Below are 24,103 nucleotides of genomic sequence, written 5' to 3'. Positions count from 1 at the left end.
AAGAAATAGGGTATGTGAACTTTTGATCAGGGTCATTTGGATGTTTTGAGTTGTCATTATGATTTAAAAAGAGAAACCACAGTAGTTTGACAATAAATGGCTTCACCCAACCACTAATTATGAGTGGAGAAAAAGTTTTGGTGTTATCATTCATATTTTCTGAAAAAAGGCCAAGAAAGCAAAAATTCTGCCGGAGTATGTAAACTTTTGAACACAACTGTAGAATCTGTAGGGGGGGGAGAATATGCCTCATTGTATGATACATTTCAGAGGCACACAAGTGCCTATAGGTCCATTCTGTAGGACTGCAGGAACTTTGTCTGCTAGAATAGGGCCAGTATGCATGCTTTTCTGCCATTTTGAGGATGTCTAACAAATTTAGTTTTACATGGAAACAGTACCACCATTGTGCCAGGTGTTCTAATAGTTGGCCTAGGCACCTATTGGCATGCTGTTTACCGCCACCTACTTCAGAAGCACATAGCCTGCCACTGAGGAGACTTATAGGCTGGATTAAAAAAATATTCTTCCTTTTGTGCTGACTGGGGACAGTTACTTTTATATTTTTGTAATATTTGAGGTTATTTCTGCTCAAGCAATCTCCTAATATTCTGTATTACGTTTTTTGGACCAGAAATGCAATTTTCAATCATTTAAGCATATTCCGGTTCTACATCTGTCATATGCCCAAACCTTGAAATCGCTATACAAATTTATAGTGAGCTTGTCAAATCACTTAAACCACAAAGAATTAGTAAAAGATTGGTTAGCTGCAGAAGAAAATTGTAGTAATGCATAGCACAGACAGCTATGGGAGTGCACAGGTTAAACTGTTCATGTAGTTATAACATCTATGCGATTCCTAACCTTATTAATTGTGCAGGTGTATTGTGCCACACTCCTGTAGTGTAAAGTGTAGGAAAACATGGAATAAAATGCCTACCATAAATATTAATATTAAGTGTATACCAGGGGGGATGTGATTCTTACACCTTCTATGGTTTTATATAATTTGTACGATGGTTTACAATTATATTTAGAAATTAGTTTTCCAATTACGTTTCTTTTGCCAGTATCATGAGAACTTTTGGCATGATGCTCTCAGGGTTGTATTGACAGCTGTTTCTGCCCTAGGCACTTCCTGTGGAAACACCCAAAGTTACCGAGTGTGAGTCCGATGTGGATGTAGTATTAGCCAACACTTAACTATCATTATTTTTCATAGGGACAAACATGTGTTTATAAGCACTAAGTACCAAAAAAGAATAAATGGAGCAAAGAATAAATTAAAAAATAACTTCTCCGGTGTTTGACTATGATGTCAAGGGTAATAAGCCAAGTGTGTGTTTATGGTTGTGGTAGAAGGATCCTGGAGAGCAGATCTTTGGCCTGCTTGGACTGTGCATAACTATTAAGCTAGAGATACATCGAGACTTTGGTTGCGACAGACAGACAGACAGACAGACAGGTTGCAAAAATCTCTAGATGACGCTGCAATATCACAGTGCAATTCAAAAACTTTAAATGGGGTCGTATTGTGACTCTGAGGTTACTGTGATCACCAAAAGCAAGTTGCCAAAAAATCCAATGTGGTTGGAGTTTTTAACGACTTGAATGTTGCAGATGCAGTACCATATGTACTTGTGTTTTGCTGTGATGTAGTAGTAACACCTAGCAATATTTGGCTGCGTGACTTGAGTTGTGGCCACAGTTTCCATGTAGCCACAGCGTAAAATGAGCAAAGAGATCTATTTTGAGATCAAGTTTTGAAGACCAAAATTGCCAAATCACTGTGTACATTTGCTCAAGTTGGTGTACCACAGTGCTACAGAGAGGTGTAAAAGTCATGGCTGCCTATCTAGCCATAGATTCAAAGGCAATCTATAAAAAATAGGGAAAATTAAGACCTGTACCAACCATGAGAAATACAGTATATGCAACCATGATCTCTTTGAAGCTGGAGAAACCAGTGCAGTTTATTGTAATTTCATTTATCAGTAGGGTCAGACATACTGTACATACAAATTGATCAGCATCTTGCTCCCAACTAGATTTCATGCCAGTTAATGAATTTCATGCCTCATAATTACTGTGAATTGCTCTCTGCTATATGTGCTTGCCTCTGAGCATAAGTGTGTAACGGGATGACACCTTGCTAAGATGTGCAAAGATACTTTTTCCTTAACAGATGGCTTTATTTTTTTTACTCAAACAGAAAAATGATGAACTAAATGGGTAATGCCAATTTAGGTAGTACACAATGCTTACACACATGCCACGCGCACATGAACATTTGCAAAAATTTCCCTTGGAAGCAGTAGTCTGAAGGACCATCCACTACATCAAATATTCCCCAGAGGCTCAGGTTACACCCAGTATGATGTCTTATTCACAAATCTTTGGTTCCATTATGGGTCTCTGGAAGTATTCATCCATGTACAACAAAGCAAAGCACAGTTGAGTTGGTTGGGTGACTCACTGTAGATATAGCAGACACCATCCATGTAGTAAAGTTTAATTGGTCAGGTGAATAACTACAGAAATGTAGCAAAGATCAGAATCGTAGTAGAGCTTGTTATGTCTGAAGTCTCATTGTACGGAGATCAGTAGTCTGGAGCATGGAATTATAGTCTTAGGCAGGGATTATCAAGCAAACTACCTGAATACTCAAGCGACATCTCTCTGCCTTAGTCAGCCTGTAAGACCTTGAAGTGTCACCTTAGAAGTGACCATGTAGGTGTCATACTTACCCAAGGTGCAGAGGAACAGAAGGAGTTAGCTGGAGCAGGAGACAAGCAGTGGAACCATCACAGCCGTGTACCAAATTCTATCCAAAGACCCTTTTGTGTCAGTTGCACCTTTCGGACAGAGAAATACCTGCAAATACTAGGACTTCAGTTGAATTAATTGCAGACTTGTCACTTGGTGTCATGAAGCTTAACCTACAACATCACAGCTTCCTAGCCCTCGCACTAAAGTCTCTGATGTGTTCATATTAATATCTGGATTATAGACAGCCTATTCTTATAGAATCCTTATGATTATTCTTTCCTTCTTGAAGGAGAGTGACAACCTTAATAACAGTCTGCAATAACAGTGAAGTGTGCATTGTATTACCGACACACTTGCAGAACAATACTGCAGCTACTACTGAACAGCCACAGATTATGGCCAGTACTATAAAAAACTCACAGAACAATGTAATAATACAATGGATTTTACCACCACAAATAGCAACAGGATTGGAAGAAATGCTGAGAGGTCTTAATTAGGGATGGGTGAACCCGAATGGTAAAGTTCGGGGTCCGGTCCGTACCGAACACCTAGTGTCCACGCACAAACGCTGAAAATGGACTTCTCCCTGAAGTCTGTGTTACTGTTCAGGTTTGTCAGCTTGAATATCTGCTGTTACTCACGTTTTTATCTGTGTGACAGCGCAAGAAACACTGACTCTGATTGGTGGTAAGTTCGTTATCGCCAGTCAGAGCGCTGCAGTTCCCACGCTGTCATACAGATGACAGCATGTGAACGAGCATCTGTGACAGGTGGTAAAAAGGTTAACTCCGGTCACAGGCATCGGATGATTATAATACTACTCATCATTGTACGACCGGTCTCGCTGATAGCGACACGAGCAGACATACGATGATGAGAGTATTCATCAGCTGATGCCTGTGCACTGGTTTGTAAAAATAGAAGGGATCCCACACCATTTTTTTATTTTATTTATTTATTGCACAGGTGCCGACTGATGAATACTCTCACAATTGTATGTGTGCTCTAACTTCTGTCAGCGAGAACGGGGATATGATGATGAGAGGAGTACTCTCATCAATCGATGCCTGTGACCAGCGGTAACCTTTTTATGTCCGGTCACAGCTGCCGGCTTACATGTGTCATCTGACTGAAAGCGTGGAAACCGCAGCACTATGGAGCAGTAATGGAGCGTGCACAGTTTGGGCCAGTGCATGCCACTGATCTGGACTGTCAATCATTTGGATGTGCAACATATCCTGGCAAGCAGGAGGTTTGTGAAGATAGATGTTGGAAAAACCTTTTGGTCATTAATTTAGAAATGGACTTTTACTGCTCTTGTAAATAGGCCATGGGAACAACAATAGCCTCAGAAGCCATGTACATGAGCACAGAGTCATCTCTGGACCATGATGAGTCAGGTTGCCTAGCTGGAACAGCGAGTAACACAATGTTGTTTCCGAATTCAGCATACCTTGGAAAAGTGATCACCTTGGGTTTTTTATTTATTTTGCCTAGGTTTCTGCACTGTTTTTTGTTTATAGGAATACTTATTTGTGCCACACTTCTATATTCTAATTTCGATGTCATCTACCCCCTTTACCTATATACTGTACACATTGATAACACTGGCCTTGATACAAAACTACAAATATGTCATGACATATAGTTCAGAGTTTGAGAAGCATAATTTAGTTTCATTAAAGGGCATCTGTCAGTAGGATCAACCCTCCTAAGCCATCTATATGGGCATGTAGGTCAAAGTAGCTGAAAAAATATGACACCTCTATAGCTGTGATCTGATGTCTTATTCCATAAAAATCTGTGTTTTTCATATATGTAAATGAGCTGTTAAGATCTATGGGCTGGACACTGATCTGCCTGAGAATCTGCCTCCAGAGATTATTTCATGTAAAAGGGGGAGTTACCAGCGTGATATGTAATGGCCGCTTTGCTCCCTTGAGTTGGTCCTACTGACAGATTCCCTTTAATACCTTTCTTCCTTTCCTTTTATGTTCAAGACTATAAGCTTTACAACTTGAAGCGCGTAGCCTCGTGTTCTTTTATCCCCTCCGCTCCTGTGGCTACCTTCCCTACCTTCCATTTTTGTTTGCCACGTTTTTGTTCTCAATTGTTCTCATTACAAGTCATGTTTTAACTCTATATAATTAAGCGGATGCTGGAATCCCCTTGTTTTTCCTCTGCTTGTTGCTCAGCTGCCAGTCTGGAGTCCACACACCGTATTCTTTTGATGGAGGCCTCAATTGTGCTGCACCTGGTGAGCTGAATAATCCCTCTGCCGTCCCCTCCTTTTTTTCATTCTTTCTATTTATACACCTGGAATTGTGATTTGATTCTTTTAGTGGTGCTGGATTGTAAATTGTTCTGCAGCCACAGAAAGAATCTGTGTACATTGTTAGACAAATTGACAACAGGGTGTGATTAGTTGGGGGTGTGTCCCTAGATTGTCACAAACTACCCAATCAGTGCAATTGTCAGAATATGCAAGGACACACCCCTTTCACCCAGTTGTTTTTCTTTTCTGGAGGAATTACAGAGAAACGTCATCATCACACGAAGTTGTAAGAAAAGATGATCCAGAATTGTGAGTTTATGGGAAACAAATAACAAATGTATTTACTAAAATGGATATATCAAGAGAGCTGGAGGAAAAAGGTTCATTGTAAGGCTGATTTCACTTCACCATAATATGGCTGCATTATAGGTTCTGCACTGAACTTAGATCACAATTAAACCCAATTATTCCCCCTTAATCATAATATCAAGATGAGACTTCATTATACTTTTATTCATTTTTCTTCACTATTCATCATTGATTGTTACTTGAGATTGCTATATGCAATGCAATTTACACCTATGTCAGTAAATAACCGGTGGGGCTCGTGTTAACTTATTATATTAACCCCAACAATCATTAAAGGTAGAGAAAAAATAGGAATATGATTCACCCGATTGATTATCTGCTATCGTTTCCTGCTTAAGTGAGGGGGCTTGTTAGAAAGTCAATAATAGATGGATTTACAAATCGTGCAGCCTCAGGCACTGTTCTGCAGAACCAGGGATAAATTCATCACTTTCACTGAGATAGTTCAAGACTGGTCAATAAGCAGATTATAGTGTAAGGTAGGGATACAGGTCACATGTAAGGTGGTGTTTATATGATAGCATGGCTTTACTTGTCTTTTTGTGACATCTAAATTGCAAAGTGACAAAGTAAATGTCCTAAGGTCTCAGTGAAGACAATACGTGTTTGCTCTACACTACATGACCTATTGTATGGTGCAGTTTGTAAAGTAAAGGGCATGTTTGTTTTTGCCCTATTTTTTTGCACATTTATGTTTTGTTTTTTTTTCCTAAAAGTAACATAATGTAATCAATCACATATTTTTAAGCATAATGACCCATCAATATAAAGTAGGTTAAGTATAAATCATATGTGATCAAAAAAGTATCATGGACAGAATGGGAAAAATCGCTGAACAAATAAATTATGCAACAAAGAAAAATGATAAAAAATTCCCAAACATTGCTTTTTAAAAATACAAACAATCTTTATCAGTTAATAGGGGTGCATGGAAGCGGGGGTAGGGACCACCAAAAACATGCACATGCAAGAAATGGGCACACAGACTAGCAGGGTATATATAGTATGAAAGTATCAAAAAACCCTAGTTATATTGCACATTCCCAATAGGCCTAGCAATAAATAGGCAGAAACTTCTAATGCATATGTACAAAAAATATTCATTGTGCATCATTGTGTAGCAGTTCACCCTCCCCGATGCGCGTTTCGGCTGGCAAAAGCCTTTGTCAAGGGGCGATGGGAAATCAGGAAGTGAGGGTTTAAAAAGCACCACCCACCAATAGGAACACAGCGTCCACTGTGTATTGTCATGGACACCATGATGCTCAGCGTTATCATAGATGCAGCGTTCACTGTGTATGACGCATGTGAAGTCACAATGCCCAGGATGCTCGGCGTCGGCATCACGTGTTGCAAGACGTCAAGAGCACCTGACCGCACACATCACGAGGAGATGCTGCAAGCCGACGGACAGACCAGGATCATATGGAAATGAGGTTGGTATGCTAATAGGGTCCCACAGTAATCTTAACTATATGCGATCGCCTCAAAATGCTGTATATCAAAGGTATAACCAATAATGCGGTATTTAGCAGAGACATATTCAATTACCATAGATGAAAAAATAAATCCATAAGTCCCTAAAACAAGGCCCAATATACATACTGTATATATAATTATATAACAACATTACATTAAAACAATAATAAAATGTAAAAATAAATACAAAAAAAAAATGAAACATATATACCATATTACATATTTTAACCCCTTCACCCCCAAGGGTGGTTTGCACATTAATGACCGGGCCAATTTTTACAATTCTGACCACTGTCCCTTTATGAGGTTATAACTCTGGAACGCTTCAACGGATCTTGGCGATTCTGACATTGTTTTCTCGTGACATATTGTACTTCATGATAGTGGTAAAATTTCTTCGATATAACTTGCGTTTATTTGTGAAAAAAAACGGATATTTGGCGAAAATTTTGAAAATTTCGCAATTTTCCAACTTTGAATTTTTATGCCCTTAAATCACAGACATATGTCACGCAAAATACTTAATAAGTAACATTTCCCACATGTCTACTTTACATCAGCACAATTTTGGAACCAAATTTTTTTTTTTTAGGGAGTTATAAGGGTTAAAAGTTGACCAGAAATTTCTCATTTTTACAACACCATTTTTTTTAGGGACCACATCTCATTTGAAGTCATTTTGAGGGGTCTATATGACAGAAAATACCCAAGTGTGACACCATTCTAAAAACTGCACCCCTCAAGGTGCTCAAAACCACATTCAAGAAATTTATTAACCTTTCAGGTGTTTCACAGGAATTTTTGGAATGTTTAAATAAAAATGAACATTTAACTTTTTTACACACAAAATTTATTTCAGCTCCAATTTATTTTATTTTACCAAGGATAACAGGAGAAAATGGACCCCAAAAGTTGTTGTACAATTTGTCCTGAGTATGCTGATACACCATATGTGGGGGTAAACCACTGTTTGGGCGCATGGCAGAGCTTGGAAGGGAAGGAGCGCCGTTTGGAATGCAGACTTAGATGGATTGGTCTGCAGGCATCACGTTGCATTTGCAGAGCCCCTGATGTACCTAAACAGTAGAAACCCCCCACAAGTGACCCCATATTGGAAATTAGACCCCCCAAGGAACTTATCTAGATGTGTTGTGAAAACTTTGAACCCCCAAGTGTTTCACTACAGTTTACAACGCAGAGCCGTGAAAATAAAAAATCCTTTTTTTTCCCACAAAACTTATTTTTTAGCCCCCAGTTTTGTATTTTTCCAAGGGTAACAGGAGAAATTGGACCCAAAAGATGTTGTCCAATTTGTCCTGAGTACGCCGATACCCCATATGTTGGGGTAAACCCTTGTTTGGGCACACGGGAGAGCTCTGAAGGGAAGGAGCACTGTTTTACTTTTTCAACGCAGAATTGTCTGGAATTGAGATCGGATGCCATGTCCCGTTTGGAGAGCCCCTGATGTGCCTAAACAGTGGAAACCCCCCAATTATAACTGAAACCCTAATCCAAACACACCCCTTACCCTAATCCCAACGGTAACCCTAACCACACCCCTAACCCTGACACACTCCTAACCCTAATCCCAACCCTATTCCCAACCGTAAATGTAATCCAAACCCTAACCCTAACTTTAGCCCCAACCCTAACTGTAGCCTTAACCCTAGCCCCAACCCTAGCCCTAACCCTAGCAATAACCCTAGCCCTAACCCTAGCAATAACGTTAGCCCTAACCCTAACCCTAGCCCTAACCCTAGCAATAACCCTAGCCCTAAACCTAGCCCTAACCCTAGCCCTAACCCTAGCAATAACCCTAGCCCTAACCCTAGCAATAACCCTAGCAATAACCCTAGCCCTAACCCTAGCCCTAACCCTAGCCCTAACCCTAGCCCTAACCCTAATAGGAAAATTGAAATAAATACATTTTTTTTATTTTTTTATTTTTCCCTAACTAAGGGGGTGATGAAGGGGGGTTTGATTTACCTTTATAGCGGGTTATTTAGCGGATTTTTATGATTGGCAGCCGTCACACACTGAAAGACGCTTTTTATTGCAAAAAATATTTTTTGCGTTACCACATTTTGAGAGCTATAATTTTTCCATATTTGAGTCCACAGAGTCATGTGAGGTCTTGTTTTTTGCGGGACGAGTTGACGTTTTTATTGGTAACATTTTCGGGCACATGACATTTTTTGATCGCTTTTTATTCCGATTTTTGTGAGGCAGAATGATCAAAAACCAGCTATTCATGAATTTCTTTTGGGGGAGGCGTTTATACCGTTCCGCGTTTGGTAAAATTGATAAAGCAGTTTTATTCTTCGGGTCAGTACGATTACAGCGATACCTCATTTATATCATTTATATATGTTTTGGCGCTTTTATACGATAAAAGCTATTTTATAGAAAAAATAATTATTTTGGTATCGCTTTATTCTCAGGACTATAACTTTTTTATTTTTTTTGCTGATGATGCTGTATGGCGGCTCGTTTTTTGCGGGACAAGATGACGTTTTCAGCGGTACCATGGTTATTTATATCTGTCTTTTTGATCGCGTGTTATTCTACTTTTTGTTCAGTGGCATGGTAATAAAGCGTTGTTTCTTGCCTCGGTTTATTTTATTCTTACGGTGTTTACTGAAGGGGTTAACTAGTGGGCAGTTTTATAAGTTGGGTCGTTACGGACGCGTCGATACTAAATATGTGTACTTTTATTGTTTGTTTTTTTATTTAGATAAAGAAATGTATTTATGGGAATAATATATATATTTTTTTCTTTATTTAGGAATTTATTTTTTATTTATTTTTTTACACATGTGGAAAATTTTTTTTTTTTTTACTTTGTCCCGGGGGGGACATGACAGATCGGTGATCTGACAGTGTGCACAGCACTCTGTCAGATCACGGATCTCACTTAGAGTGCAGCAGGCTTACCAGCGCCTGCTCTGAGCAGGCACTCGGTAAGCCACCTCCCTCCCTGCAGGACCCAGATGCCGCGGCCATCTTGGATCCGGGACCTGCGGCGAGGAGGGAGGTAGGAGACCCTCGGAGCAACGCGATCACATCGCGCTGCTGCGGGGGTCTCAGGGAAGCCCGCAGGGAGCCCCCTCCCTGCGCGATGCTTCCCTATACCGCCGGTACACCGCGATCATGTTTGATCGCGGTGTGCCGGGGGTTAATGTGCCGGGGGCGGTCCGTGACCGCTCCTGGCACATAGTGCCGAATGTCAGCTGCGATATGCAGCTGACACCCGGCCGCGATCGGCCGCGCTCACGGGGGGATCGCGTATGACGTACTATCCCGTCGGTGGTCATACGGGCCCACCCCACCTCGACGGGATAGTACGTCAGATGTCAGAAAGGGGTTAAAGTAAATCTATCAGCAGATTTTTGCTATGTAATCTGACAGCAGAAGGATGTAAGGACTGAGACCCTGATTTCAGCAATAAATCACTTCGCATACTGGGTGCACCAGTTGTGATGGCATCACAGTTTTCTCTGCTGCAGTTCTTGCAGAGCTCAGAATGCTGAGCTGTGTATAACACCAGACCGGGCAGCCCCACCAGCACAAAGCCACAGCAACAATGACTGCCACACAGCACCAGCACCAAAATGAAAGGAGCACTGAAACTCACCTTTCTCCAGCTCTTCAGTGAGAGCCAAAATGGGTAAGACCTCTTACTTTGCAGTCTCCTGCTAATTAAAATCACCTGTGCCGTCCACCCTGCTGGTAAGTTGCCGCTGTGGCGGTGGTCGCCGCACAGCTCCGCTCCGTTAGGGCGGTAGGACCCACTACGAGGTTTGCCGTGACGTGCCAGTTTGCTTCATACAGTCTGATCAGAATGTTAAACTGAAAACCTCATATTCAGTTATATAAATTTTCGCCTAGCGGCTTTAGATCAACTTATGATTTTTGGAGGTGCGGTTCATGCTTTTTTTTCCTTTTTGTGCAAAGCATTAACTCTTTCTATAAAACCTGACCAGACCCTCTGTCCTGCCAGTGAAAGCTCTGCTTCCTTGCTCTTAGGAGATATTGTGTTGACTAGAAGTTTGTTGCTGCTATTGGAGATTTGTCTTCCTGTGCTGTGTTCTAAAGCTAAGTAGTTGAAGTTTGGAGTTGGAGTTTGTACATCTGTGTTTATCTCTTGGTCCCTTTAACCATTTAGTTTATTCCTCCCTGTCCCTATCCTCTTTCATATTATTGGTTAGGGCTTTTGTATGATGGAGGTTTTCTGTTATCCCTGTTTTTTCTTTGTGTCTGATTTACCTTTCATTACAGTTTTTACAGGAGCATAGTAAGGTCGGAGACTCATGCCTCTCTACCTTTAAGAGTATCCTGGAGACAGGGATAGTTAGGGTCCCAGCTCCAGGACAGTTTGAGGCCCACCCTTCCTTACTGAAGACCATCTGTCATGTCGGACGCTGTTCATACTAGGGCGTTCGACAGACAGCGGTAATTCCGCTTTTGTCCACTATGTGCTGAGTGGCGTCGGCTAGATTTTATCTAGCTGGTCCGGGGTTAATTTAGCTGGTGCTCAGATTGGAAGCTGGGTCACGCCCACTGCCTTTAAATAGTTCTTCTGAACATTGGGCGTCGCCGATTATAGCTTCTGTCTTGTGCTTGGTTATCTCGGTCTGGAGTGGTGATCTAAGAGAAGGAGTATCGTATCTGGTGGTGTATTTCCCTTTGTCATATTTTCTCCTTCCTACATTTGTATTTGTTTTGCCCTGTGCATTTATAGTGTATTCCTGTGTGACTGCGGCATGGTTCATATTTTCCGTTATCCTTGTCTGTGCTTACTGTGGGTATTGGTGCGTGGTCTCTTCACTTGGTGGTGGGTGGTGGTTTCAGCCTAGGGTTGAAACAGGAGATAGGGTGAGGATGGAGGCCCAGACATGCACACCATCAGTGTAAACTCTGGGAGAGGGTCAGTCAGGATTTCCCTAGTCTGAGGGAAATCGCAGGGGCCCGGGTTATTAGCTCTTGCCTACCTAGGCTACCCGTGACACCATCACAGCATGATAACTCCTGAGTATATACGTTTGACAGTTGGCACAAAAGAAGTATGTACTTAGCGTTAGTGAGTCATTTAGACAGATTCTGGGGTCCACATTGAAAAGTGATTATAGATATAGAGTGGAATGGTATGGAAAAGAGTAGATTGCCGGCACCTACCCCAATGAGTGTACAGCTGTGTTCAAACTTCTAACCTGTGTTTTCAGGCACTGGACAACTGAGGGAGTGCGGGTGCACACCGGAACCAGTAATTCAAATAATATCCAACAAGAGAAAAAGGTGGCACTCACATCCAAATTAAGAGTCCTTTATTCAGTCTATTAAAACAGTTACAGTGGGAGAGAAGTGGACAACTTCTGTGGACAACGGCCGTTTCGAGCTAAATGCGCTTCAACTGGTCCTAATGATAATTCTTGAATTTTGGGGGGAAATTTTATTTCCTCTTTCTGTGGCTTTTGCTTTTAATTTTAGTGTAGGAAATCGCAAGTATGACGACCCTTGACCAGGGTCACGAGCTTGTGTATTTTGGCTACAAGATCGTCCAATACCTCATGTTTATTACATAGATGTTTTTACACATTATAGTTTTTATTCAACGTGCAGCCAAGCTCATCAATGTTGTTCTGTTAAATTAAGGTATTTTCATTTTGCTGAACTCTTACAGAGTGAGATGATAAGGTGCGATGACATCTTGCTTGTGAAAAGCTAAAAACTAGTAGAAATTGAATAAGCTGAAGTAGAAGTACAGCTATGATTTGTTTCTTAATGAAGTCCATTATCTGTCTTTCAATAGACCCTTTTCTACTGGTTCTTTTCCACAAAATTCTCTTGATGCCACTAATAGGTCACACATTTTTCTATTAATATGTTTTATCCTAAAGCCGAACCACAGTGACAACTTAACCATTACTATGTGGTCATAGACATGCCCAGACATGCACAACATCAGTGTAAACTCTGGGAGAGGGTCAGTCAGGTTTTCCCTAGTCTGAGGGAAATCGCAGGGGCCTGGGTTATTAGCTCTTGCCTACCTAGGTGTTGTGAATTAGACTTTTTGGCTCCCTCTTGTGGTTACTAGTGATATGACTCTGGGATTGTCTTTCCTCAGTTTGGCACCCACCTGGGTCGTTAGTCCAGGGGTGTTGCTATATAAACTTCCTGGATCCTTAGTCCAGTGCCTGGCATCGTTGTAATCAGATTGTTTCTGTTTGCTCCTGTCTGCTGGTCCTGGTTCGTGCAAAATTAAGCTAAGTCTTGCTTCTTTGTTTTTTGGTTATTTGCTTTGCTCCTATTTTTGTCCAGCTTGTACTAAATGTGATTCCTGACTTTGCTGGAAGCTCTAGGGGGCTGGTGTTCTCCCCCCGGGCCGTTAGACGGTTTGGGGGTTCTTGAATATCCAGCGTGGATATTTTGATAGGGTTTTTGCTGACCATATAAGTCATCTTACTATATTCTGCTATTAGCTAGTGGGCCTCTCTTTGCTAAATACCTAGCTCATTCTTACGTTTGTCTTTTCCTCTTACCTCACCGTTATTATTTGTTGGGGGCTTGTATCCAACTTTTGGGGTCTTTTCTCTGGAGGCAAGAAAGGTCTTTCTTTTCCCTTCTAGGGTTAGTTAGTTCTCCAGCTGGCGCGAGACGTCTAGAACCAACGTAGGCACGTTCCCCGGCTGCTGCTATTTGTGGTGCTAGGATTAGATATATGGTCAGCTCAGTTACCACTGCCCTATGAGCTGGTTTTTTGTGTTTGCAGACTTAGTAATTATTTCTGAGACCCTCTGCCATTGGGGTCATAACACCTAGGTCTCCCGTGACAATACAGATTCTGAAGGGTATTTGATCATCTATGGAAATGCCACATATTTCTACAATGGGAAAGAAACCACCGGAGACTAGATGGAGGAGGACATAACTTGGGGATGGGTGGACCTTTAACTCCTGCAGCTTTGTTTGTATTGCGGTGTAGATTTTAAACAAGAGTGATGTTGCTCTACGAGGAAGGAGCTTAATATGTTTGTGCCTGGTGTATTGCTGTGAGGAGGGTGGGGCTTATATATGGGAGGTAACTCTGTCTCTCTCTCTCTGTCCTATTTCTCTCACCGGATGAACTGGAGGAAGCATTACCCACCCTGTTTATAATCTCTGTCCTAAAATGTTTTAATTATTGCTTGCATAATGATGAATGCTTTATTGTATTTTTGAATTTGCCATTGTATATCTTGAGCAAGGTTCAATTTTATATTGGCTATACAGAGTTATCACTTGCATTAACCTTCTAAGCCCAAGGGAAGGGCAATCCTTCAGCCATGGTTCCCTAGAGGTTTCCTCCACAGGGGTTTTTTCCTCTCCTGAGCGCTGTAGGATGACTCTTTGTGAGTCGGAGGTTTGCCAAGTTTAGTCCCCTTAATGCTTTTGCAGGGAATTCTAGTTTTTAAGTATACAAAAGTGATTTATTTTTTTTAAAAAAGTGTCAAATGTGGCTTGGAGTTTATAACCCGTCACGGCTTTGCGGTTTAGAGGTCAGGTGGAAGTTGCAGACAAGTAAGTTGGACTAATTTTAACTAATAGAGGATGTCAAACCTCATGGTGGTGGCAGGCTCAGCTTTGGTGGCCAGCCTCAAGGAAGTTGTAATGGTAACATCAATCAGGGGCGGTCACAGTGGTTAAGCACAGGAGTGAGGATAATAGCGTCATTGGTGCCCTGAAAGTTTACTAGCTCTGCTTGAATGGGAAGCCAGTTCGTGCCTCCCCTTTATGGCTGTCTGTCCTGGTGCTGAATCCCAATGTACTAGCACTTCACCTGACTCCTACTGTGATTATTTAATCCTGTGATTTAAATAAAAGCTGTGACCATTTTGACTACCAAAATAATGTGTTGTGTGTATTTATTTTAGTGCCTAGGTTTACTGTAGTTATGGTGGTTTTAAGATGGAGTTTGGGTCCGTCCCATATCCAAAGGTCAAGTCCATTTAACATTTGTATTGTGTTTTTACTTGTTTCAGGGATCCACCAATGTGGCATATTTTAGCATCCTATATATGGAGTCCAAACCCAAGTTTAAGCATCCCATATACATTAAATCAATGCCTGCTGAACCCGTTGATAACGCTGGGTCTAATGTGGATGGGAACCCCAGACTATTAATTGTTGGTAATTTTTTTTTTTTTTTTTTTGGTGGTTCAAGTGTTTTTATTAAACTTTTAAACATAACAACAAACTTTATGCATTAATTTTGTATTGATATATGCTTCATCTATAGATACATATGAAGGAACATGGGGAAGGGAAGTGGTAAGATGGGGGAAGGGGGGAGAAAGGGGGAGGAAAGGTAAAAGAAATAACCGTAGTGTAGACAGACTATTATTGCTTGTAAAGATTTGTCTCCTAATCTGTCTTGTTGTCACCAGCTTCGATTTTCCTATATTAAAGGTAAACTTATATACACGTAAGGAATGCATCAACATTCCGTAACTCCACAATTAACAATTAACTATGGTATATGGTGTTCCAAATATTCCACTTTTTTTTATATTTATGTATACAATCGTTCATTATAGCAAATTTAAGATCAAGCGCATTGTGTGTTTGTAGCCTGTCCACAACGTCATGGAGCCTTGGGGGTTCAAGTCTCTTGGTAAATTTAACCCCTTTCTGACATCTGACGTACTATCCCGTCGAGGTGGGGTGGGCCCGTATGACCACCGACGGGATAGTATGTCATACGCGATCGGCCGCGCTCACGGGGGGAGCGCGGCCGATCGCGGCCGGGTGTCAGCTGCATATCGCAGCTGACATCCGGCACTATGTGCCAGGAGCGGTCACGGACCGCCCCCGGCACATTAACCCCCGGCACACCGCGATCAAACATGATCGCGGTGTACCGGCGGTATAGGGAAGCATCGCGCAGGGAGGGGGCTCCCTGCGGGCTTCCCTGAGACCCCCGGAGCAACGCGATGTGATCGCGTTGCTCCGAGGGTCTCCTACCTCCCTCCTCGCCGCAGGTCCCGGATCCAAGATGGCCGCGGCATCCGGGTCCTGCAGGGAGGGAGGTGGCTTACCGAGTGTCTGCTCAGAGCAGACACTTGGTAAGCCAGCAGCCCTGCACAGCAGATCGCAGATCTGGCAGAGTGCTGTGCACACTGCCAGATCAATGATCTGTGATGTCCCCCCCTGGGACAAAGTAAAAAAGTAAAAAAAAATTCCCCACGTGTGTCAAAAAAAAATATCCTAAATAAAGAAAAAAAATATATATATTATTCCCATAAATACATTTCTTTAGCTAAATAAAATAAAAAAAACAATAAAAGTACACATATTTAGTATCGCCGCGTCCGTAACGACCCAACCTATAAAACTGCCACACTAGTTAACCCCTTCAGTAAACACCGTAAGAAAAAAAAAAAAAAAAAAAACGAGGCAAAAAACAACGCTTTATTATCATACCGCCGAACAAAAAGTGGAATAACACGCGATCAAAAAGACAGATATAAATAACCATGGTACCGCTGAAAACGTCATCTTGTCCCGCAAAAAACGAGCCACCATACAGTATCATCAGCAAAAAAATAAAAAAGTTATAGTCCTGAGAATAAGGCGATACCAAAATAATTATTTTTTCTATAAAATAGTTTTTATCGTATAAAAGCGCCAAAACATAAAAAAATGATATAAATGAGATATCGCTGTAATCGTACTGACCCGACGAATAAAACTGCTTTATCAATTTTACCAAACGCGGAACGATATAAACGCCTCCCCCAAAAGAAATTCATGAATAGCTGGTTTTTGATCACTCTGCCTCACAAAAATCGGAATAAAAAGCGATCAAAAAATGTCACGTGTCCGAAAATGTTACCAATAAAAACGTCAACTCGTCCCGCAAAAAACAAGATCTCACATGACTCTGTGGACTCAAATATGGAAAAATTACAACTCTCAAAATGTGGTAACGCAAAAAATATTTTTTGCACTGAAAAGCGTCTTTCAGTGTGTGACAGCTGCCAATCATAAAAATCCGCTAAATAACCCGCTATAAAAGTAAATCAAACCCCCCTTCATCACCCCCTTAGTTAGGGAAAAATAAAAAAATTAAAAAATGTATTTATTTCCATTTTCCCATTAGGGTTAGGGTTAGGGCTAGAGTTAGGACTAGAGTTAGGGCTAGGGTTAGGGTTAGGGCAAGGGTTAGGGTTAGGGTTAGGGTTAGGGTTAGGGTTGGGGCTAGGGTTAGGGCTAGGGTTAGGGCTAGGGTTGGGGCTAGGGTTAGGGTTAGGGCTAGGGTTAGGGCTAGGGTTGGGGCTAGGGTTAGGGCTAGGGTTAGGGCTAGTGTTAGGGCTAGTGTTAGGGCTAGTGATAGGGCTAGGGTTATTGCTAGGGTTAGGGCTAGTGTTAGGGCTAGGGTTGGGGCTAGGGTTGGGGCTACAGTTAGGGTTGGGGCTAAAGATAGGGTTAGGGTTTGGATTACATTTACGGTTGGGAATAGGGTTGGGTGTGTCTGGGTTAGAGGAGTGGTTAGTAGTGTTGAGCATTCCGATACCGCAAGTATCGGGTATCGGCCGATACTTGCGGGTATCGGGATTCCGATACCGAGATCCGATACTTTTGTGGTATCGGGTATCGGTATCGAAACAACATTAATGTGTAAAATTAAGAATTAAAATAAAAAATATTGCTATACTCACCTCTCCGACGCAGCCTGGACCTCACCGAGGCAACCGGCAGCGTTCTTTGCTTAAAATGCGCGCTTTTACTTCCTTCCGTGACGTCACGGCTTGTGATTGGTCGCGTGCCGCCCATGTGGCCGCGACGCGACCAATCACAGCAAGCCGTGACGTAATTTTAAGGTCCTCAATGCCTAATTCTAGGCATTCAGGAATTTAAAATTACGTTCCGGCTTGTGATTGGTCGCGTCGCGGTCACATGGGCGACGCGACCAATCACAAGCCGTGACGTCACGGGAGGCAGGAGACGCGCGCATTTTTAAAATTACGTCACGGCTTGTGATTGGTTGCGTGCCGCCCATGTGACCGCGACGCGACCAATCACAGCAAGCCGTGACGTAATTTCAGGTCCTCAATGCAGAAATAGGCATCAGGACCTGAAATTACGTCACGGCTTGCTGTGATTGGTCGCGTCGCGGTCACATGGGCGGCACGCAACCAATCACAAGCCGTGACGTAATTTTAAAAATGCGCGCGTCTCCTGCCTCCCGTGACGTCACGGCTTGTGATTGGTCGCGTCGCCCATGTGACCGCGACGCGACCAATCACAAGCCGGAACGTAATTTTAAATTCCTGAATGCCTAGAATTAGGCATTGAGGACCTTAAAATTACGTCACGGCTTGCTGTGATTGGTCGCGTCGCGGCCACATGGGCGGCACGCGACCAATCACAAGCCGTGACGTCACGGAAGGAAGTAAAAGCGCGCATTTTAAGCAAAGAACGCTGCCGGTTCCCTCGGTGAGGTCCAGGCTGCGTCGGAGAGGTGAGTATAGCAATATTTTTTTTTTTAATTTTTTATTTTACACATTAATATGGTTCCCAGGGCCTGAAGGAGAGTTTCCTCTCCTTCAGACCCTGGGAACCATCAGGAATACCGTCCGATACTTGAGTCCCATTGACTTGTATTGGTATCGGGTATCGGTATCGGATTAGATCCGATACTTTGCCGGTATCGGCCGATGCTTTCCGATACCGATACTTTCAAGTATCGGACGGTATCGCTCAACACTAGTGGTTAGGGTTACTGTTGGGATTAGGGTAAGGGGTGTGTTTGGATTAGGGTTTCAGTTATAATTGGGGGGTTTCCACTGTTTAGGCACATCAGGGGCTCTCCAAACGGGACATGGCATCCGATCTGAATTCCAGCCAATTCTGCGTTGAAAAAGGAAAACAGTGCTCCTTCCCTTCAGAGCTCTCCCGTGTGCCCAAACAGGGGTTTACCCCAACATATGGTGTATCAGCGTACTCAGGACAAATTGGACATCATCTTTTGGGGTCCAATTTATCCTGCTACCCTTGGGAAAATACAAAACTGGAGGCCAAAAAATAAGTTTTGTGGGAAAAAAAAGATTTTTTATTTTCACGGCTCTGCGTTGTAAACTGTAGTGAAACACTTGGGGGTTCAAAGTTCTCACAACACATCTAGATAAGTTCCTTGTGGGGTCTAGTTTCCGATATGGGGTCACTTGTGGGGGGTTTGTACTGTTTGGGCACATCAGGGGCTCTGCAAATGCAACGTGACGCCTGCAGACCAATCCATTTAAGTCTGCATTCCAAATGGCGCTCCTTCCCTTCCGAGCTCTGTCATACGCCCAAACAGTGGTTCCCCCCCCACATATGGGGTATCAGCGTACTCAGGACAAATTGAACAACAACTTTTGGGGTTCAATTTATCCTGATACCCTTGTGAAAATACAAAACTGGGGGCTAAAAAATCATTTTTGTGAAAAAAAAAAGAATTTTTATTTTCACGGCTCTGCGTTATAAACTGTAGTGAAACACTTGGGGTTTCAAAATTCTCACAACACATCTAGATAAGTTCCTTGGGGGGTCTAGTTTCCAATATGGGGTCACTTGTGGGCGGTTTCTACTGTTTGGGTACATCAGGGGCTCTACAAATGCAACGTGATGCCTGCAGACCAATCCATCTAAGTCTGCATTCCAAATGGCGCTCCTTCCCTTCCGAGCTCTGCCATGCGCCCAAACAGTGGATCCCCCCACATATGGGCTATCAGCGTACTCAGGACAAATTGGACAACAACTTTTGGGGTCCAATTTATCCTGTTCCCCTTGTGAAAATACAAAACTGGGGGCTAAAAAATCATTTTTGTGAAAAAAAAGAGAATTTTTATTTTCACGGCTCTACGTTATAAACTGTAGTGAAACACTTGGGGGTTCAAAGCTCTCAAAACACATCTAGATAAGTTCCTTAGGGGGTCTAGTTTCCAATATGGGGTCACTTGTGGGGGGTTTCAATGTTTAGGAACATCAGGGGCTCTCCAAACGCAACATGGCGTCCCATCTCAATTCCAGTCAATTTTGCATTGAAAAGTAAAATGGCGCTCCTTCCCTTCCGAGCTCTGCTATGTGCCCAAACAGTGGTTTACCCCCGCATATGGGGTATCAGCGTACTCAGGGCAAATTGCACAACAATTTTTGGGGTCCAATTTCTACTTTTACCCTTGGGAAAATAAAAAATTGGGGGCGAAAAGATCATTTTTTTGAAATAATATGATTTTTTATTTTTACGGCTCTGCATTATAAACTTCTGTGAAGCACTTGGTGGGTCAAAGTGCTCACCACACATCTAGATAAGTTCCTTAGGGGGTCTACTTTCCAAAATGGTGTCACTTGTGGGGGGTTTCAATGTTTACGCACATCAGGGGCTCTCTAAACGCAACATGGCGTCCCATCTTAATTCCAGTCAATTTTGCATTGAAAAGTCAAATGGCGCTCCTTCCCTTCCGAGCTCTGCCCTGCGCCCAAACAGTGGTTTACCCCCACATATGGGGTATCAGCGTACTCAGGACAAATTGTACAACAATGTTTGTTATCCATTTTCTCTTCTTACCCTTGGTAAAATAAAACAATTTGGAGCTGAATTAAATTCTGTGTGAAAAAAAGTTAAATGTTCATTTTTATTTAAACATTCCAAAAATTCCTGCGAAACACCTGAAGGGTTAATAAACTTCTTGAATGTGGTTTTGAGCACCTTGAGGGGTGCAGGTTTTACAATAGTGTCACACTTGGGTATTTTCTATCATATAGACCCCTCAAAATGACTTCAAATGAGATGTGGTCCCTAAAAAAAAAATGGTGGTGTAAAAATGAGAAATTGCTGGTCAAATTTTAATCCTTATAACTCCCTAACAAAAAAAAAATTTGATTCCAAAATTGTGCTGATGTAAAGTAGACATGTGGGAAATGTTACTTATTCATTATTTTGTGTGACATATCTCTGTGATTTAAGGGCATAAAAATTCAAAGTTGGAAAATTGCGAAATTTTCAAAATTTTCACCAATTTTCCATTTTTTTCACAAATAAACGCAAGTTATATCGAATAAATTTTACCACTATCATGAAGTACAATATGTCACGAGAAAACAGTGTCAGAATCGCCAAGATCCATTGAAGCGTTTTAAAGTTATAACCTCATAAAGAGACAGTGGTCAGAATTGTAAAAATTGGCCCGGTCATTAACGTGCAAACCACCCTCGGGGCTTAAGGTGTTAAAAAACAATTTTCCATTTTAGTTTTCGAGCGAAAAGATTAATATTCTTGACCCATTCAAATTCATTAAATCTATTTGTGGGAACAAAGCCCAACCCCTTATTAAGGACTGTTCTTTCTACATCAGACAGGAAATAGGATGATAAATTAAATATCCTATTGACATCTTATTGACATCAGTTTTATTACTTAATATCGAGGAGCCCCCAACCACTCCCTCAACGGGTAAGGGAAATTTCTCCTTTCTAAAAAAGAAGAAGCAGTGGAAGAGCAAGAAGAGGCAGAGGGCCCTGAGACGGACATTTGATGACCAGTTCCACCTTTTATTGGAACATATCTCCTCTTTCTTGGCCTTCCCCATCTTTCTCTACATGGCCTAAATCCTTGACCAATGTTATTTCCACCTGTGTTTCTAAAAGAGTCACTTCTATCACTGTAAGAGGCCTCAACATCCAATGAAGAAACACTCGATACGTCTCCTTTCTGGGTAGGATTATCCTCAGACAGAAAACCAAAAACTCTATTCTCTTTAAAGTCACAACTATCTCTGTTATATCAAGCCACTTGACTTGCAAATATTACATTACCCTCATTCACAACTTTACTTGTGATTCTCTATAATAATATACTGTGTAGTCTATTAACAGAATGATGAGGTGCTTCCCTTAATCATAGAGAACCAAGTTTATTGTGCCTAGTACAGCTCATACATGGAGTGGGGGGCCACTCCTGCACAGGGCCCAACGGGGGATTCACCTGTTCCCCTGTGGGAATGTCCAAGATGAGTAAAAGTATTGCAGGCATACAACGAATTATAAGCTATGGGCACATTATAAATTTGCCATACTGAAAACTGAAATTGGTAAAAGACATAATAATACTGAGCCATTGTTATAATAATCATTTACTACTAATTGGATCCAAGATACTCAACCATCCCATAGGAATAATCGAATTGATAGGAAAATGTATTGAACACATTGTTATTGATCTAAGTTGTGTTATTCTGTCATGTATCAGAGAGACATGAGCGATAATTCACTGCATGGCATATTCACACACTTGTCATGGATTCTCATTAGGCAAGCATATTAAGACAAATTGCCTTGTTGACAGAGCAATAGGATCACTTAAAATCACTAAATCAGCTGATTTCCATCTGTTACTATAGTGTTATCAGTGTATGCTCCTGTACAAATAGAGTCCCTGCAGCTCTGTACTATCGAACCATGGACATACTATGTGCCACCGTGTGGAACCTATGTACCTTATGTGTGTAGTGTGTATTACGGAGAATATTGCTATAATATACAGAATCTGATAGAATTAAAGAGACCCTTAAAAGCCTCTGTTTGAAGACTTCCATTGAAGGAGCACTCAACAACTCTAGTGGCAGCCTGTTCCACTCATTGATCACCATCACTGTCAAAAAGTTTTTTCTAATATCTAATCTGTATCATTTCCATTTCATCTTTCCATGCGCAAATGAGAATAAAGATGTTCCCTCTACACTGTGACATCCCTTCAGATATTTGTAGACAACTATTAAGTCTCCTCTTAACCTTCTTTTTTGCAAGCTAAACATTCCCAGATCCTTTAATCGTTTCTCGTAGGACATAGTTTGCACACATCCTGGTAGCTCTTTCAATTGAATGTTGATCCATTTACCATCACTCTTTGAGTACAATCACTGAATCAATTATGAATCCACCTAACAGTAGCCTTGTCAATCAAATAGTTGGTCATTTTTTCAATAATGACAATATGAGATACTTTATCAAATGCTTTGCTGAAGTTGAGATATACCACATTTCCCTGATCCACCTAGCCAGTGATTCTGTAATGATTATAAGGGATAACTCAGGAGACTCTTTGCATGGAACAAGACAACTACAGGACACAGTTTTATAAGTGGTAAAGTCTATATTATTACACGGTGATTCAAACAGGTGGAGAGAGAAACTCAAGTCCACAACACTTGGTGTAAATATTAAACGCAGCTAACAGTCTATAGGAAACGTCAGAGGAAAATGCAATCACGCAGAAAGTCTATGAAGCACAATTAATCTTGAGGACACTTGAAACGAATAAGTCCTTGGTAGTCCAAACCCAGATAGATATGCTTATAAGGCAGTTCAAATAATATCTTAGCACAACCAGGGAGGCCTGGGTAAAAGTCTCAGGTTTAAGCAGAGCAGCAACAGCTTACATGTCCAGCAAATGCAGATGGAAACAAACACAAGCAGCCAGACGGAGGATTACTGGAAACCGATGTATGCAGCAGAAACTCAGAGCTGAGTAGCAGGATCTCCACACAGGTTCACAAGAGCAGGTGCAGGTGCAAAGCCAGGGAGTCGTCAGGAGCTGGATGCAAGGCAGAATACTCTAGCACAGACTGAAGGCTGGGGTGGAGTTTTATAGCAGGAAGACACAGTGCACATGAGACCAAAGACACCATCTTGGAAAAGGGCAGTAATGCACAAAAGGTAATCAAAATGTTCAGAGTCCTGACAGATTCCATCATAGAAGGAAATTAGATTAGTCTGGCATGGCATCCAGTCATATATATGTAGACATCCATTAAGTCTCCTCTATGCCTTCACTTTTGCAAATTAAACATTCCCAGATCCTTTATCCATTCCTCGTAGGACATAGTTTGCAGTCCGCTAACTATCCTGGTAGCTTTATAAATTGGATGTTCAACCATTTATGATTACTTTTTGAGTACAATCACTTAACCTGTTACGAATCCACTTAACCGTAGCCTTGTCAATCTTGTTTTTGGTCACTTTTTTGATAAGAATAGTATGAGATGCAAATGCTTTGCTGAAGTCGAGATATACTATATCTACCATGTTTCCCTGATCCAAAAAATCAGTGATCCCATCATAGAAGGAAATTAGATTAGTCTGGCATGATTTGCTTTTTACAAACCCATGCTGGCTCTGGTTAATTAC

Source organism: Ranitomeya variabilis, chromosome 2, assembly GCF_051348905.1.
Source record: "Ranitomeya variabilis isolate aRanVar5 chromosome 2, aRanVar5.hap1, whole genome shotgun sequence".
NCBI classification, from domain to species: Eukaryota; Metazoa; Chordata; class Amphibia; order Anura; family Dendrobatidae; genus Ranitomeya; species Ranitomeya variabilis.
Note: the sequence above shows the minus strand (reverse complement) of the source record.